The sequence below is a fragment of the Lissotriton vulgaris genome, unplaced genomic scaffold (assembly GCF_964263255.1).
Source record: "Lissotriton vulgaris unplaced genomic scaffold, aLisVul1.2 SCAFFOLD_1091, whole genome shotgun sequence".
Lineage (NCBI taxonomy): Eukaryota > Metazoa > Chordata > Amphibia > Caudata > Salamandridae > Lissotriton > Lissotriton vulgaris.
Window position 1 is genome coordinate 458,198 of NW_028247947.1, and position 19,571 is coordinate 477,768.

The following is a 19,571-nucleotide window of genomic DNA, read 5'->3' on the forward strand; positions in this document are numbered from 1 at the left end:
AAGGGCTGCGGGTGAGTCTGAGGATGCTGAGCCTCGCGGGGCTACCCGGTCAGGAATCACATTGGTGAACGGACACGGGCTGGTGGGCCTAGGCAGCCCATGATGCAACTGAGGGCGTGGCACCCTGCCCTATGATACTTGGGACATAGTAACATGGCGGGTGGAAGAGGGCAGTTCTGGATGAGCTGCGGCATACAGATGAGACCAGGGCTTCTTCAGCTGCAGGCCGGGAAAGGATTGGCCGTGCAATTTCACACTCCTACTGAGATTGCTGCATTACACCATCGCCAAGAACGGTCCAAGGTTACTGACCCTGCAGGTACATACCTCGTGGCTGGAGTAGGCCAGACGGCCCGGATCTGCCTGGACACTGTGCTGAATTTGATACTGGAAATGGTGGGGTCGCTGCAACTGCCCACATGCCTCACGGAGAGTGTCCCCTGGCCTGCTGTAGGTAGTGGGACTGGGGATAAGAAAACATGCCCAGGCCCCACGTGTTAAGACCTAAGGTACCTCCCAGCTGGTAGGCACATACCGTTGGCCGAAAGGGCACATATGCCCCAGGGTGTCCTTCAGCACCAGCTGGACCCTCTGAGCCCATTCCAATGCTTCACTCTGTGCCTATGCTGACTTGGGCTCCAACTGTACTTAGAGACTGACATCTCCTTCCGCAGAGGTGGTCCTGATTTATCCCGTCAGACAAGTCTATGCTGGGGCGAATAAACCAAAGTTGTGCCTGAATCCGACTGAGGATCTGCTGCTTGTACTTGATCCACCACAAGGCAGGCACCATTCCTTACATTCACTTTTTGGCTTGGATTCGGATAACAACTGCGACAAGAATGGACAAACTCGATGAACCCTTTACAGACACTTGCAAGAGGACAATTCCCCCTAGACATATCTAAACTACATCTCCTGCCAAGCCACAGAAGAATCTGCCTTGTATGCTATGCTCATGCATAGGTTGGTCAAAACCCTCGATTTCCAGCTCCCCATCATGAAGGTGAAAACAAATATTCTTACAGCAGTCCTCCAGCATGGTCAGACCACATCTGTGCCCCTTCTGTCCTTCAGTGAGACCTTCAAAGATGCTCTTCTTGGGGTCTGGGCCAAGCCTTGCACTGGTCCTCCAGTCAACTGGCAGATTTCTCAGGGCCATCGCCCTGCTCTTGGCAACTTTTTTTTTCTCCTGGCTTTGCACCCTTCTCTAGAGAGTCTTGTGGTGCAGCATTCTACTAGCTGGTCCTTAACAAATAACTTCCCAACCTCTCCTTCCAGCAAGGAATCTATATCTGTGGAGACCTTTGGGAAGCATCTGTTTTGCTCTGCCATTTTGGCCATGCATCCGCTATTGATTCTAGATTTTAGGGCTAGTGTTGTGATTGGAAAGGGTTAGGGCTACCATTGACTGAAGGGGTCACCTGATTACTAGGGCTATAAAAGGCCGAGGCTTAGGGCGGCTCAGCCCGGGCGTCAAGGGCGGAGAGGACAAGGTTGAGTGCCTGTTTGACCCTGTTCGAGACTGGTCGTGACTATGGCCAGAAATGCTGCCCATGTTCACATTCAGCAATAGCTACCCCACACCATCCACAAACATAGTAACACATGTACACCAAAAATACACCACACACAACCCTAAGCATGGACCAATATACCAGCATGCACTACAAACCCAACCAAACCACATCAATAAACTCTTCTATCCCAACTACCACACATACCAACCATCACCTACAAACAGTAGACAATTCTATCCTATACCACTAACCAATCCACTCATCACCAACACAACCGCATTCAACACCTTACATAACTACATACCATCTAGACACACATCCTCTGCTATAATTGCACCTAACAGACCACCTTTAATCACTAACAAATATATAGTCATCCTTCCATCATTTGTCCAACAAACACACTCCTCTCCCTACTACCATACTAACATTAATGCACAACACACACACTGCACACCACCACACTTTTAACCCCCTGCAACAAACCAGTCCAGGACAAACACGCTTACCTCTACTTCATTCCCTTTTACACACAACATACACTATACCTCACAACCTCCTCTCACAAACAATACTATACAACCAAATCCATTGCATGAAATAAATACACCAGCACCCCTTTCCACTACTCCTCAAAAACAAAACATATCACACATATCAGCACAACAAGATCTTCAAAGCGCAACACGTCAAAATACTTACCATCAGAAAATACATACACCCACCTTCCAAACCACACAAAGGAACAAACTCCAATGCCAAGCTCTCTCTCTTCCACCACACCTAACACAGATACAGCAACACAGAAACTCTCTTCTAACTGCCTCACATCCATTGTACAATTTAGAACCTTACTACATGACCCACATGCTGCACCACTACACCCGACTCATACACCTTTCGTCATAAACACACGCAAACAACATAAGCGAAGTGCAACACCTCACAACTTTTCTTCCGCATGTCTATTGCACAACAATGTTACACCATGACAACTACACAGCACACCAACTCAATCTCAAACACCATCTCCACTACATATACACACAGACCCATCAAAATGCCTTCTTAGCAGGCTGGATGAGGCTGGATGAGGAACATGATACAGAACAGCTACCCAATTGCTATCCTAATATAGCAAATGCCATCACTAAAAATTAATCTTCTACAAACATACACACTACTGTTCACTCTACTACAAAACAAAGTCTCACTTTCACCAAAGGCCATTCTCTAAACTGTCTACTAATAAATGCTTGATCCCTCTCTAAAAACAATCATCACATCTACGACCTTCTCACTGATGAAAACCAGACATACTATTTGTTAGAAACGGGACCCTGGCCGGCCAAGACTCGCGTCGAGGTCAGTCAGGGATCACCCTTTCTAAAGTCAGGGCAAGGGAGTCACACACCAAGATAACCCCTACTCGCCCTCTAGGTAACGTGGCGCGAGCAGCAAGGCTAAACTTGGAGGCTATGTAGGTTAAGTGTTTGTGCGCGCACCCAGCAACAACACCCAAGGCCCACCACAAAGGAAACTCCACACAAGGTTATATAAAAATAGCCTTTGTATTATATCAAAAACACATTAGATAAAACACACATTTTGTTACACTGTGCCAACAGGCACGGGCAGAATTTACAGGGGGGATATTTACAAGACAGGGCCACCTGGACCACTGTCAGGAATCATCACTTTTTAGGAATAGTAATTAGCACATAGAATACTTTTAGAACCAAATAGAACATGTAGCACAAATTAGCACACAACCAGTAATTACGGGTAAAGCATAAGAACCTCCTACGCAACCCTAACCACCTTAGGAAAATATTGCGCAGGGAACAAAAGACCTCACTAGCAACACCTGTACTAGGAGAAAAGCAACCACCTAGGAATCACCAACATCTAGGGGTATAAGCATAGGAACATTACACATGATGCATTAACATTCAGCGGTGTAGGGAAAGAAAACACATGATGTATCAAAACACATTCAGAGGTGCAAGCACAAGAAAACACATGATGCAGAACCTACATTCAGCGGTGTATGCAAGGAAAAACACATGATGCTTCAGAAAACATTCAGAAGTGCAAGCACAAGCAATTGTGCAAAACTCCCATGAGCCACAACCTGTGGCAGTCCCTGTGTCCCAATGTCAGGGCAGGCTGTAATAAGCCAAAAGTACACCCAGCCTAAACGTAGCAACTGTCCACTAAGTGCTGGACAGTTGTAAATAACAAGGATGCCAACGTTGGAGCCTCGTGGGCTCAGGAAAACAATGGGACCAAAGGAAATGGGGGAGCCTCGCAGGCTCTGGACAGCCGGTTGTCCCCTCTGGGAGCCTTCGCGGCTCTCAAACTGAAGAAATGCCCCCTGAGCCCTCTCAGGGCTCTACACAAAAATGGCCGTCGTTGGAGCCTCGCTGGGCTCGAAACACGCAATGCCCCTGAGCCTTTCTGGGGCTCTAAAGCACAAAATGCGGGCGTTCGTTAGAGTCCCTCCTTGGGAGACTCGAAAACGGAAATGCCCCCGAAGCCCTCTCAGGGATCCACACAAGAATGGCCCACTCGTTGGAGTCCCGCTCGGGGGACTCAGGATCAAGAATTGCCCCCAGGAGCCTCTTGGCTCAATTTAGAAATGCCCTCGAGGTCATGGGAGCGGCCTGCTGCCAACGGGGCCACTCTGAGCACACCAACCTGCCCGGCACCCTTCTGGGCATAAGAGTGACCCGGAGCCCGCCCGCACTCACCGGTTATCTGAGGCGGCGGCGGCGGCGGCTCCTCTTTGCTGGGCTCTTCTGGGTGACGGTGGCAGGGCTCTCTCCTCGGGAGAGCCTCGCCGGAGGACGGTTCCTTCTTCTTCCCGGCAGGAGCGCGGGGTGGCCTCCCGTCCGCTTCCTGGTTTCTCTTCCCTTCAGCAGCCAATCACCGCACAGGTCGCCCGGCGAGCCTCCCGCAGCCTGAACCAATGGCAGCGCGGCTCCCGGGTGACGTCAGCGGTGGTTCCTTCGGCTTCTCCGCGGCTTCCCCGCGGCCCCGGGGCTGCGGCGGTGACTTTCACGGGCAAAACACCACTTAAATATAAAGCGAGGTGGGCTCTCGCTAGAGGGGCATGGAAATCGGCAAACTAGCGTAGTGGCCTCCCGCGCCGCCCGCTCTTCACGCAAAATGCGGGCCAATGCCGGGTGGGCACCGGCTGTGCACAAGAAGCGCTCCCCAGCGCTAGGATCAAGAAATAAAGCGCTCTCAAGCGCTAGGCCAATAAAACGCTTCCAGGCGCCCTAGGGAAAGTCCAAAGCGCTCCCAGGCGCTGGGAACACAAGCACAGCGCTCCCAGGTGCCCTCAGCAGGGCAGAGTTCCAGCAAAGTCCTTAGGGAGGCAGGGGGGCAAGGCTGGGCCAGGGGCCAGCTCACTGGCCCTCCAGGCAGGGAGGCAGTCCAAGTGGCAGTTCCTCCTGGCCCCAGCAGCAGCAGCAGCAGCCCCCTCAAGATCCTAGAAGAGAACAATTTCAGTGGGGACACAGCCCCATTTTTATACACTGAAATCCTTTGTCTGTAGGTGCAGGGTGGGGGAGAAACCAGTCGCAGCTGGTTCTGGAGCACTCTTGATGGCCCAACCACCCATTTCATTCACTGGGGAGGCTAGGGTCGTTAGACACACCACAGGGGGGCGGAGCCAGCATTGTGTGGGAAAAACCCAGCCCATCCAGGACACAGGTACACTCCTCCCACACATCACTCATGCTAATCTCCCACTCACCACCGGGCAGACCCATCCAGACTTCCTGGAGCCTGGCATGCCAGCCAGCTCCAGCCAATCACGCTCCAGCACCCTCACTGCACACATATCTCAATGTCCAGAAGTAGCACTTCCCTTCTAGACACATACATGCTGCATACACCATCTCGCAGCATTCACTCTCACGAGTTTATACATACTAAATTCGAGCCTGCACTCCCCACGCATCAGGAACTACCAGGGACACACACATTCCCCATGCATTCCTATGGGAGGGCAGGCCAGCCATACTACACGCATGCACTTTCACTCTGGGACCCAGGGAAAAAGTGCGCCAAGCCAGAAATCATGAACGCCAGGTCGCCATCCAAAGCAAAAAGTTCAGGGGTGAACCAGCCATAAAGGCCCGGGTCCAACACTATTCATAACTGAATCATGGTTAGGAGATGATATGGCTCCAGTCCTGCATGAAGCCATTCCTGTCGGCTGTCAAACAATTACCCAAAATCGTATAGGCAAAAAAGAAGGTGGTCTAGCTGTTGTGTTCAGGCAAACATTACATATCACTAAAGTTGATGATATCTCCATAAAGAATTGTTAGGCTCTTCTAACAAGATGCAATACTATATCATCTTCATCCTGTAACTTCCTGCTCCTTTACAGACCTCCACCTAGCACGGCAACATTTTCAGACGCACTTCTAGACAAAGTTTAAAACCTGATAACAATACACTCCAACTTATGCATTCTAGGTGAACTCAACATTTGGTTTGACAAACCCAATATGACCCATCCAAAAACAATATTCACTGGCCTAGATGCATTGATCCTGGATCAGATTGTCCACAAACCATGACACATCGCTGAACATATCCTAGATGTCATTTTTGCTAATACTAAACTAGTTACCTTTCAAACTATAACTCCAATCACATGGTCAGACCACCACTTGCTTGCTTTCCGACAACAATAAGGGACTCACCTTAAACTAGCCTACATTAATCCACCTATCGGCCGTGGAACAAACTCAATTTGGGACACTTAGAAACACAACTAACATCAAGTACAAATCGTGAAACAAGAACTTCGGTTCATAATCTATATGAGTGGCGACAGGAAGCTTTGGACATCCTGATACCAACCAAAACCACACAACAGCACAAAAGAAAAGAAGCACCTTGGTGAAACTTAGAAATAAAAGACCTAAAACAATAAATTAGAAAGCTGCAACGTACCTGGCTCAAAACAAATGCCAAACAAGACAAACCTTACCTACAAAAGTGTAAGAGATTATGCAAGTCAGCTATCAAAAAAGCTAAGGAAAGGTACTACTGAGACAGAATTCAAAATGCCAAATGTACAAATAAAGAATTCTGTGAAATACTCAATGAATTTCGCAAACCAAATTGCCTAGAAGGATCTCATCCTGTTACTCAAGATTTCACAGACAAACTTGCAAATCATTACACAGACAAAGTAGACACATTGGACTCGTACTTAAAACAGAAATAAAACACCAGCCCTATCCCCTGTCCAAAACAACAATCCAAGAATACTCTAACCCAGCCTCTCCTTTTCTTCCAACACATCTCCCACGATGAATTTATGGACCTGGTCAAAGCAAGCAGGCCTGTCGGCAGCCCTTCTGACCCCTGTCCACCACAAACTTTCAAGACAATTCTTTTAACAACCTCTGCTGCCACTCCAGTAAAAAGAATCATAAACGATTCCTTAACTACCGGAACATTTCCAGGAGAACTCAAAAAATCACACATATACCCTTTACTGAAAAAACAAACTTGGACCTGCTGAACCCTGACAACTACAGACCCATTACAAATGGTCCTTTCCTGGGCAAACTAATAGAAAGAGCAGCGTTCACCCAGATGTCACAACTCATTGAAGAGAATGGCATACTCTCAGACTTCCAAACAGGATTCTGTACAGGAAGAGGCACTGAATCTGACCTCCTTGCTATCTGGGATGACATGAAGAATGCAGTTGACCACAGCGGGGTTGCTGAGCTACTCCTCTTGGACCTCTTGGCTGCCTTTGACACTGTTGACCATGACACTCTGAAACAAAGACTCTATGAAGCCGGCATGGAGGGAACTGCTCTAGACTGGATTGCGTCCTACCTTCAAAACAGAACTAATGTCATCCATACCCCACCTCTCTTGTCCAAACCATACTCCACAAAAGCAGGGGTCCCTCAAGGTTCTATCATCTCGCCCATGCTTTTCAACATCTACATGAAGTCATTACCGGTACTGATGAATCAATTTCACCTCATGTGCTATAACTAGGCAGATGACACACAAATACTCCTTCAATTGGAATGCCCCAAAGACATTGAAAAATCCCCAATTTTCAGTTGTCTCACAGCCATGGATCAGTGGATGACTTGGAGCCATCTCAAATTGAATGCTTCAAAAACTGAAATACTCACGTGTGGCGATTGGAAACATTACGACCTGCTTGTTGCCTGGCCTGATGAACTGAGAGCTCTGCCTAACGTATCGAAGGAAGTAAGAAACCTCAGAATGACAATGAACTCCAAGATGTCGATGAATGGCCATGTGGACAAACTAGCAAGATCATGCTTCGTCAATATAAAAACGCTGTGACAAATTTTCCCTCATATGGGATTTCCACACAAGGTCCAAGCTACCATCTCACTTGTTCTGTCCAAACTCGATTACGCCAATAACCTCCACCACAGATCACCTTTAACAACAATAAAAACACTACAACAGATTCAGAACACGGCTGCCAGACTACTCTTGCATATCAAACCGCAAGACCACATCTCACCTGCCTTGAAAGCTCTGCATTGGTTACCGGTTGCCAGAAGATCCACATTCAATCTACTTTGTATCACCCACAAATCAATACATGGAATGGGACTACTCTTCATCAGGGATAACATGACCAAACACATTCAACAAAGTAACCTACGCTCTAAAGGGGTATCTCACCTCAAAATCCCAAGATACAAGAAAAAAAACATGGGTGGCACATCCTTCTCTGTTCAATCATCTAAACTATGGAACTCTTTACCCCCAACATAAGATCCACCGACAACCACCTTATCTTCAGAAAACTACTCAAGAATTGGCTCTTCCCCACATAAGCACCATAAGCAAACAGAAATGTACAGCATATTCCTCTGTATATAAGCATTTATTTTCACTATAGATATGTACCTATCTTTGTGTATTGCTTTGTATAAATATGCAGAATAATTATGTTTTGGTATAAATAAATAAATAGAAATCATCTTTGTTATACATGTACTTACTTCCATTGTGCATCTATTTTCCTTCCATGTACTTGGATTTTTGTGTCTGTTACCTTTCTCCTGAAAAAGCCTATCCTATGCACTACCCTATTTCTCACCCTGTACCTCTATCAATATCTTTAATCTATGTCTACTTACCTCATCTATGCATCTATATACTTTCAATGTACTTATGGATCTATATATTTATCACGTTCTTCTAATTTAGCATTTCAAATGCACTACCCTATTTCTCAGCCTATACTTCTCTCAATATATCCTCTGGCCCAACCTTCAGACTCATCTCAAACTTCTTTCTACTACTATTTCCAAAGCACTACCCTATCTCTCACCCTATACATATATTAATATGTCCTCTACATCCACTCTCTCATTTATCCCAAATCCCATACCACTACTATGATCCCCAAAATAACCCTTTCTGGACTCTCTTGCATTACCTGACACCTCTTTTTACTATACCGATCCCCCAAAACAACCCTTTATAAACTCTTCCCTCTAACTCTTCCCCACAAAATACCCTTTTACCTATCCAAAAGCATCCTCCTACTGCTATGACCTCCAAAATAAAATCTCACTCTTCTGTCCCTCAACTATAATTTTCAATGAAAATACAAGATTAACATGTTCACTTCTCAATTTCCATTTTCCACTATACTAATTCACCACTAATCCTTTATGGGTTCCAGTGTAGCATGCTACTCACCAATGAAGCGCCTCAAACCCCATCAAGGGGTAGCAAGATCTATATAAGTACAAATCTCTTTCCCTCTTCTATCCCGCAACTTACCCTTCTCTATCTAAATAACTAAATAACATATCCACCACTGAAATTACTTCATACTTCATTATACTAATTATTTTAACACTAATCCTTTATGGGTTCCAGAGTAGCGTCCTACTCACCAGAAAAGCACTTCAACACCCATTAGGGGTAACAGGTGCTACATTAATTAAAACGTTTCTTCCCTTTTATCCCTCCGCTACCCTTCTCACTCCAAATAACTGACTAATATCCACCACTCAAATTACTTTCATATTTCACCATACTAATTCAGCACTAATCTTTATGGCTTTCTGGAGTAGCGTGCTTCAAGATTCTGCTATCTTTCCGAATCCAAATAACTGACAAACCTATAACTAACTAACCTATCCACCACTTAAAATTTACTAGCATGTTTCACTATACTAATTCAACACTAATCTTCTATGGGTCCCGGAGTAGCATGCTACTTGCCGAAAAAGCACTTTGACGCCTCGTCAGGGGTAGTAAGCACTATATAAATGCAATTACAATACAATACAATATACCCTACTTATTACCGCCCATTGAGTTCCTGCAATTTCTGCCATGACAGGTGCCTGGCTGCATACCTGAGGCCCCGCCAGGGGCTGGGACATGGGAATCGCGCATGCCACCACCCATGCAAGTGCTGCTTTTTCAGGCAAACTGCAAACCTTGCTCCATATATCCCTATCACGATGCACAATGGAGAGAGGAGATCCCAAGCAGTGAAAGCTCTGTTTTGAACAGCCCAAGGCTGTGCAATGTCAACAATCCATCTCAGACACCAACGAAGGCCCTGCTGGAAAATTTGCTTCTGGGGTTGCAGTCGGCACCTCTGCAATTATGGCAGAACTTCGTGCTGGATTTCGGTCCATAGAGGCCTGCTTTAACACCGTCATCAGCAGACTTGACCGCATGGGTGAGCAGTTTGAAAGCCAAAACACCAGACTTGATGGCACTGAGAGGCGTATCTCGGAGCTAGAGAATGGTGCAACAACTGTTCGAGAAAGTGGAAAGGATGCTAAAGTCTCCTATTGCTAACAATGAAGACCTTGAAGCACGGTCCAGCAGCAATAATACATGGATAATAGGGGTGGCAGAGTATAGGGATATGGGCCACCCAGATCTGTTCATCAAGTGCCACCTCGCTGAACTATTTGATTGGCAAAGTTGTACAGACAGATTTATTGTGGAGAGGGCCCACAGATTACTTGGCCTGCACCCGCTGCCCAGTGCTTCACTGCATTCACTCATCGCATGAGTGGCTAATGGCAGGGACAGGGAAATGGCCCTGTGATTCGCCCAGGAACAAGGCTCATTGCAATTCCAGGGCTACTCATCTCCCTGTACCCCGATTTACCCGTAGCTGTGCACAAAGTGAGACGTAAGTTTCCATAGATAAAAAACCTCTGCAAGCAGGAGATAAAATACAGAATGCTGTGCCTATCACATTAACGAAAAGACTTAGATTTTGTCTACCCCAGTATAGGTGATGGATCTTTGCAAGATTAGTGGTGTGGGAAGGGACCCATCCCAACACAACACACCAGATCACACCCCCTCAACGGTGGATGTGGGGATTGCCTGTTCCCCTCCTAGCAGCCTAAAAACTCCCTGCGGTTGTTTTATGTCATGTATCGTATTCTCAACCAATGACTGTCACTAACGATTCTAACAATTCTTATGTCAGCTCCCCCATTAGCTTCAGAGTAGCTACTACATGTGACTGATTCCTACATTGCATGTATACCTATACGTTGACCACCTCACAGAGCAATTATTAATGACTCTTCCATTTTCTTTGTGGTTCTGGCTACTTACTAAACTGAAACCCATCCCAGTAGTTGATTGTTAGGTATCACCTTTCAAATGGGCCCGGCCTGCCATGGTGTTGCCCACCTCCTGAGGTGTACACCATGTTTCTTACAGTTTGGATATATGTTTTTCTTTTTGTTTATTATGTGATTCACCAGATGTGCTGTGTTCTGTTGAAAGGCGTGCTATCTGCATGTTAATTTACTGATTGTTTGCTCTCTGCTTTCAGGCTGAAGTATGACTTTCTCAATTACACATATGCAAGTCTGACTGCGCATATTTAGATCATGGTGGGTCAGGTTGGGGGGAACATATGGGGGAACTTACATACTTGAGTTAGCAACCCCCAAAAGGGCAAACAGCTCCTTTCTTATCTGACACAGCATGGTGTTAAAATAGCATTTCTACAAGAAATGCAACTTTTGCCCTTGGTGCTCCTATGTTTGCATCATCCTGCAGGGATAATAGATACTTTTATATACTACAGCTCCTATTCCCATGGGGTTTGCACACTAATCTACCGGAGTGTCCCTTTTACACATACAGCCAGCTTTATGCATGCTAATGGGAGATACATGTTTGTCTCTGGAATCTTAGTGGACAAACGAGTACTCTTGGTCAATTTCTATGCCCCTAAAGTATATACCCTGATTTTTACCATGAACATTCGACACTTATGGGTTGGGTTGAGACTGACTTAGTGATAATGGAAGGGGACTTGAAAATGGTTCACAATCCGTTAGTAGATTCCACAGGCTCAAATGTGTGCATTGCACATCCTTCTGCACATTATCGATACCTACACCCTGACTGATGCATGGTGCATGACGTCACCATACACATTCTATTCTGCACCTCAGGGAGTGTGGACACGTATTGATAATAATAATAATAATAATAATAATAATAATAATAATAATAATAATAATAATAATAATAAAGCTTATAAAGAGCCTGGTTACACTAGGAGACAGTGTGTCCCCGCGCTGTGGAAACAGAACCATGCAAACTACAATAACAGTCCAGCCTAGAGCTCGTAGGGCCAGGGAGGAAAAACAGGCCCTACACTACTTAGGAAAGAGGTAAGTCTTCAATTTCTGACGGAACCTCCTGTCGGATAGTTCCATGCGGAGCTCAATCGGAAGAGCGTTCCACTGCTTGCTGGCTAGGTATCTAAAAGAGTGGCCGCCCATTCGTGCTCCCTAGATACGCGGAACCTGGAAGAGCATACTCCCAAGGGATCTCAACAACCGCTTAGGCTGGTACACGGTCAGCAGCTTTTGAAGGTATGCAGGTACCTTTCCCTGTGCAATACGCTGTGCCATTCACATCGTTTTAAACACAATTCATTCATGGACGGGGAGCCAATGCAAGGTGGCCAGGGCCCATCTCCTGGATGACTTCTGGGAAAGGTTCAGTGACAGCCTGGTGGCCGCATTTTGCACATACTGAAGTCGGTGCAGACCTTTTGTGCTCAGACCGATGTACAACGAGTTCCCGTAATCCAGGAGGGGAGTGACAAGAGTATGAATTAACGTTATCCTACTGGTGATGGGGAGTAGGTCCAGGGTTTTATGCAGGCTTTTTAGAATGCTATAGCATTTGCCAGCAACCCCTCTCGTGTGATGTTCAAAGGACAGGTTGACGTCCAGTTGTACTCCCAGATATTTCACTTGCTCCACAGGGTTGGGAGTAGGCCCCAGTTCCAACGGCCACCACGCTGAAGACCATATTGAGGGTGCCTTTCCTATCACTAGAAGCTCAGTTTTGTTCACGTTGAGGCACAGGTAGTTGTTATTCATCCAGCCTGCCAGCTCCCTTAGACAAGCGGCGAAGTTCGCTGCCGCCTCTTCCGGGGGCTGAGAAAGTGTCACCACCAGTTGCGTGTCATCTGCGTAGGACACGATCTCCACCCCATAAGCTTCCAGTAACTTCGCAAGGGGTTCCATATATAGATTGAAAAAAGTGGGGCTCAGGATAGAACCCTGCAGAACTCCTTGCTTTCGTCGGCGTACCTCTGATTTAAAAGGGGGGCAGTGGACTTGGAACCTTCTGTCTGCTAGGAACGAGCACAGCCACGTGTTAGCCAGCCCCTCAACCCCTGCCTCCCTGATTACTGGTTCCTCTCAGCAAATGCGGTCCTGTGCCTAGCAGATGTGACACACCTCCTCACACATTGTCAGACCATTCAGATGGTACAGAGTATAGCCTAAGGAGGAGGCCTGGAATGATAAAGGCACTTTCCCAGCACTGCCCTTCATGATGAGGTTTTTCATCTGGAACTTAGTGGCTCTGTTGTTAAATATTTTGCACTTAATGCTGTCTCAGTCACCAGGCAGGACACCTTATGGTAGGCCTTTAAGGCTTAAATTCACGGGGTGTGCATCTCAACACAAACCGAAGTGTTGTGTGATATTTGCACCCGTGTCGTGGTGAGCCTCAGCTAGGTCTACCATTGCTAGGGGTTCGCCCTTCTCTACACAAGTCCTCAGACCAATAGAATAGAAGTTGGCACGGAAACTGGAATATAAAACAACGTATTTATTAAACCTCATGAGGTGGAACTACATTCACACAACATCCTTCTGTAGTGTATGAAGTAGCACACTGAACAGAAGGAACATGGTCTTTTTATACCCACACAGGGGCTCAGAAGAAGGCGGTACAAGTACAGAAGAGAAGATTTACATACGAAAAAGGTCATTCAGAAATGCACAGTTAACAGTAGGGCAGAGCTTAGTAGTTTGCTAATTGCGGTAAAAATACCCTGACAGTTACAGACTAAGACATATGTGAACAGTTGCAGTGTCTTCTGCACATGTGAAGAGTAGTAGAGCCTAAATATAGTCTTTCCATAAGCAGAGTACAAGAGCAAATGACAGTAAGGAAGGACAGAGCACATGGTAAGCACATCGCAGACAAGATAGCTGCGGAAAACAAGATGGCTTCAGCTAAATGCTAAGCCCGATCGCTGCCAAATTACAACAGATGACCCTTTTAGCATTAGCTGAAGACATTCGTTCATTTGGGGTAATCTGGATTCATATCTTGTACGTTTATTTGCATCATTTCAGTAATCTCTTTATTCAGCATGTGTTGGGCCTTTATTTCTATGACATTTCGTTTAGCAGGTGTACAGGCAGTGATGCAGACAGAGCAAAGCATTGGACCACATTGTATACAAATACAGCATGTAAATAGTATCACTAGTATTGCACCTAGGATGGTCAATAGCTTCCAGCCCCAGGTAACAATCAATGTACAAAACCAGCTGGCGAAAGTCCAGGTGCCAGTCTCTGGGTGAATTTCAGCAGCAATCTTATGCAGTTTAGAGATTGCATCAGACACTGAAGGTGAGTGATCAGGAATGTAGGCACAACGACTACTACCAATGATGTGACATGCACCTCCTCGATCAGCCAAAACCACATCTAAAACCATGCGATTTTGGAGCGCTACAATCCTCGCAATTTGTAGCTCTTTTGTAATGTTCCCAAGTGCCATAGCTGTCTGATTGGTAACAGCTTCCACAACACGAGTCAATTGCCTTATTTTTCTGCTGTTTAATGCAGCACCCACAAAGAAAAACAAGTCAAAATTGAAATCAACATATTGTTGCAAGGTGGTGTCAGTCTGGTCCACCTCATCAGTGCTTGTTGTCCTCTTATATCTGTTCTTAGAAATATCATTGTACAGTTTGAAATCCTTATGATACGATGCGGGTGCCAGAAACACAGGGGGCAGCAGAAAGGACACATAGCATACTCCAGACCATCCAACAGGTAGTTGGTAATATCCGTTGTTACCACACACAAAGTTGGTATTATGTGAGAATATGAAACTACTGTTATTGGCACCTTCAATAGTCAGAACCACAGTACACTCACTCCTTCCTACTGGAATTCTCCCAACACTGTCTATACCCAAGTTTGCATTAGCTCTGGTAACAGAAATCACAAATGGTCCATTGTTCTTACTAGTTCTCATATTTGGGAAAACATATGGCGTTGAAATATTTTCAGGTTCATACTCCTCCCTTTCCCATTTAGTCCCTTCAGCTCGAGGATAACCTTCTTCATCTGTATTACACACTTTATTGAGATGATAATGAATCCGTCCTACTGTCATCCTTGAAATGTTAGCCTTTTCAGAAGCAAACAAAAGCGCAAACCAGGCTTGGCAAGAACCATTATGCGAGAAAGGAAGAGGAATAAAAGGTGTTCCTCCCTTCTTCTGGTGAGCAGGTATCATCCCACACACCCACCAGTCAGTAGTTTTTGTGGCATTGTGCGTATGATGTAACATTTGAATAAACTCGTTGTTCAGGTAGGATTGTCGATGCTTTTGCTCATGGTATGGAAGCGTAAAGTAATGATGCTCAGCTGGTATTGGGGTAGTGGTGATCAGAAGCTGCCGAGCAGGAGCCCCTTTCTCAACAAACCAGGTTGTCACTGCTACAACTACCATAGCAACAACAAATCCTACAGCACATATGGCATTTTTAATACAGATCTTAGCAACAGTTGATCTCCCTGCAGACATGATCACTTTGTTGTTGAATCAATCGGTGGAGCTCTAAAGTCCTGGGCAGCCGTTGGTTTCTTCACCGAGGGTCAAAATGGGTGACACTATGCAGGACTGATTCCCCCCTTGCCACATCAGCTCCGTTTCACAAACCCAGGACGGTTGCTCAACCAGTCATTTTCAACAAAGCAGGCTCTTTCCGTGGTCTCAGTTGGTATCGGGATTCTCCAGGTATCGTGTGGTCCGGGAAGACTTCCTCAGATTCATCAGGTGAGATGGCGTGGCCTTTCTCTGTTTATGGAATCTCTCGATGATCAGTCAGCACAGCAGCTTCCACCAAGGTAGGTGACACTTGCTTACAGTGAGTGCTGTGAACACAGTTCTTCCTGTTTGTCACTCGAACTGCTGTCCTCGTGGCAAGGAGCACCTGTTCCGGTCCTCGCCACCTGGTCTCCAAGCTGTTCGACCTCTTGAAGACTTTTACTATTACATGATCTCCGGGCCGGAGTTCATGGGCCTCACCTGTGGACCTGTCAGAAGAGCTTCTCGAACCTGTTGATGAATAGAAATAAAACTGCCAGTCAACTGTGCTAAATAGTCACTCATCAGAACACATGGTACATCATGTATGGGTCGTGGTTTAGGAACTCCCCAAAGGTTCATTGGTCTCCCAAATACCACCTCATAGGGGGTAAGCCCAGATCGTGAATGTGGCACTGATCTAATAGACAACAATGCCAAGGGCAACGCATCAGGCCATTTCCAAGACGTGGAAGCCTGTATTTTCGCTAATTTCAATTTCAAAGTAGCGTTATACCTTTCCACCAAACCTGCTGATTGTAGGTGGAAAATTGCATGGAACTTCTGATTGATCCCTAATCCTTTCAGGACAAGCTCAACAACTTGCCCAATAAAATGAGGTCCATTGTCACTCCACAAAAGTTTGCAAACACCAAATCTAGGGATGAATTCCTTTAAAAGCACCTTTGCTGTGATGAGAGCCATATTATCCTTTGTAGGGTATGCCTCTATCCATTTACTGAAGGCACATACCACTACTAGAACATACTTCAAGTTATTGCAACGTTCAAGTTGGATATAATCCATTTGCAAAACTTCAAAAAGTGCGGTTCGTGTAGCAAACCATCCTGTAGGAGTCTGTGTCCCTTTAGGAGGATTGTACTGCCAACAGATCAAACAGGACTGTACTATTCTTTTAGCTGTGCCGGCAATTTCTGGATGCTTCCAAACTTGCGTAAGCAATTTTGGGGCATATTATCAAGGGGGTTTATCTCCGCTTTTTTGGCTTTAAAAGCCAAGAAAGCGGAGATAAAATTATCTCCCTATTACCAAGCTGTTGCTAACACCAGTTAGCGACAGCTAGTAGGAGATAGCGACCATCTTGGGCCCCACTTTGCATGTCAGTGATATTTATCACTAATGAGATGCAAAGTGGGCGTGCCAAGATGTTAGAGACTGAAAACAGTCGCTAACATCGCTATCTCCTATTACCAACTTTTGGAGATATTCGCGCTAAGCGCGAATATCTCCAAAAGCTAACACCTGCCCTGAGCAGTTCTTAGCCATGTTATCCAATGGGAGGTGGATAACATGGCTAAGAGCATTTGCTCGATAATGCATGAATATCGCTGACTTTTCAGCGATATTCATGCATTTCGGCCGTTTTTTATCGCATTTGCGATAAACCTTGTTAATAGCAAGGTTTATCTGCGATAAAAATCGCCGATGTGCGGCGATAATTTTTGTCTCTAAACAAGTTAGAGACAAAAATTATCGCTAGTTGTTGGTAATATGCCCCTCTGTTATTGCGGAGGCTCCAACATGTGCCGGCCCATGTGCCATCCGAACCATGGGCTGTAAATAAGATATAGGCAGTTTCCACTTATCCATCTCTTTATTGCACCAAACAGCCCTCATCATCCAATATTTCCTCTTTAGACCATTGCTCAAGTTCTTCCACCGAAGCAGATCTCTGTATGTCTAGCACTTCTTGCCTAGCATCATGCAAACGTTCAGCTTGTGACTTCACTGTGAGAAAGTGGCTCTATACGTACTGGACCAAGGTAAGGTGCAGTGTGTGTATAGAGGCTACCAACCCCAGAGGTATAACAGAGGTTAAAGTCAGGGCTGACCTTACTCTCAAAGTGGTAGCTTGGTCGAGCAGTAAGGCAGTACCAGAGGACAGTGTAAAGCATTTGTTGTACACACTCATTCAGCAAAAGGTTTCACACACTCAAGGAGTGAACTCCAGGCCAATTGTTTTTATATCAAAAGTTGTTTTATTTTTAGAACCAACAGGTATCAAAATATACTTTTCTCAGTGATGAGTAATCTCAGGTTATTGCTTTGCAGAAAGGCAATGACTTTGTAAACACAATAAGTACAGGGGTTGCAATAGGCAACACAGTTCTACACACAATTTAGCATTGAGCTCAATGGGTTTTCTACAGAATTACAGTTGCTTACTTTGCAGATTACTTTTGTAAGTCCAAGACTGGATCCTAGATTCACTCCTGGGGTCTAAGCTGGAAACAGTTTAGTAAAAACATTTTGGTTATTGCAATGATTTTTAAGGAATACAAATGTATTTCAAAAGTTCACACTTAGAAACTTTTCAGTGAAAATCTGGCAATGTTATCCAATGGGAGAAAATTCAGGTTACAGGTAAAGTATGTTCTCGTTACTTTTGTGATTCAGTACTGGGCTCCTAGGTCCAGCACTGGGATCTCTACTTAAGACAGGTGAGTAATTACGTTTCAGTAGTATGTGCGAATTTTAAAGAATATTTCAAGTTTTCAAAAGTAGACACTTAAAAGAAAATTCACAGAAAAGCAGACAATACATTCCTAAGGAGAAAATACAGGTTAATGGTAAACCCGGTTCGGATTACTTTTGTGGTTCAATACTGGGCTACAAGGTACAGTGCTGGCTTCTCTCCTGATTACAGGTGAGTACTTTGGAATTCGTTACTCGGCTGATTTGATAGGAATCTTTTAAGTTTTCAAAACTTCACACTTCGAAGATTTTTCGAGTCAAACCAGTCAATGTTATCCAATGGCAGGTAAGTGAGTTAGCGGTATCCAGGTGAGTACTTGGCTGGTGAAGTTAAGATTCTGGGCATAGACTCAGGGATCCCCCAGGGTCACGTAGGTACAGTTGGTTCACCCTCAGCGGCACAGGGGCAGCCGCGTGCAGCGGTAGTTAGGCCCAATGTTAGCCAATGAGGGGCAGGGGGCCTTCGGTTGGTGGCTGCTGGCTAGTAGGCCACGCGACTGTGGGAGCTGGGCTCCTGGTCACTTGCTCAGGGCAAATGGGGAAGTTGGATAGGGCATAGGTTGCACTGCCAGAGGCACTCGGGCGGCTGGGTGCAGGGTGCTTTGAGTCATCGGGCGCTCAATGTTATTCAATGGGAAAGGTAAAAAGGGAACAAAGGCTGCAGACTTGGGGACGGTGATTCTTCAGGTGCGCCCACCACTTCGAGAGGTAAGTTGGGATCCTGGAGAGGAGGTAGGTACCACAAAGGGAGGCACAGAGAGCCACAGGGCGCGGGTGCAGGGGTGTCAGGAAATCTTACCCTTTGCTGGTAGCGGTTGGAGGGGTCCATGGTTCTGAGGCTGCAGGCTTCAACTGGTTCGTCGAAGACGGTCTTTGGGCAATGGACCTCGGGTCCCAGACGCTGGGGGGATGTCCTCGTGGTCTTGGATCAGTCGGGCACAGGTCAGACTCGGCGGGTGCAGAGTGGGCAGGTCTTGAGCTTCCTGGCTGGCACCAGGGGTTGGTTGTTGAAGCAGAGCCTCTGCTTATGGGTGTCCCTGTCGTTAAGAGGATCAAGGCAGGCAGGTCCTCCGGGTGTCCCAAGCT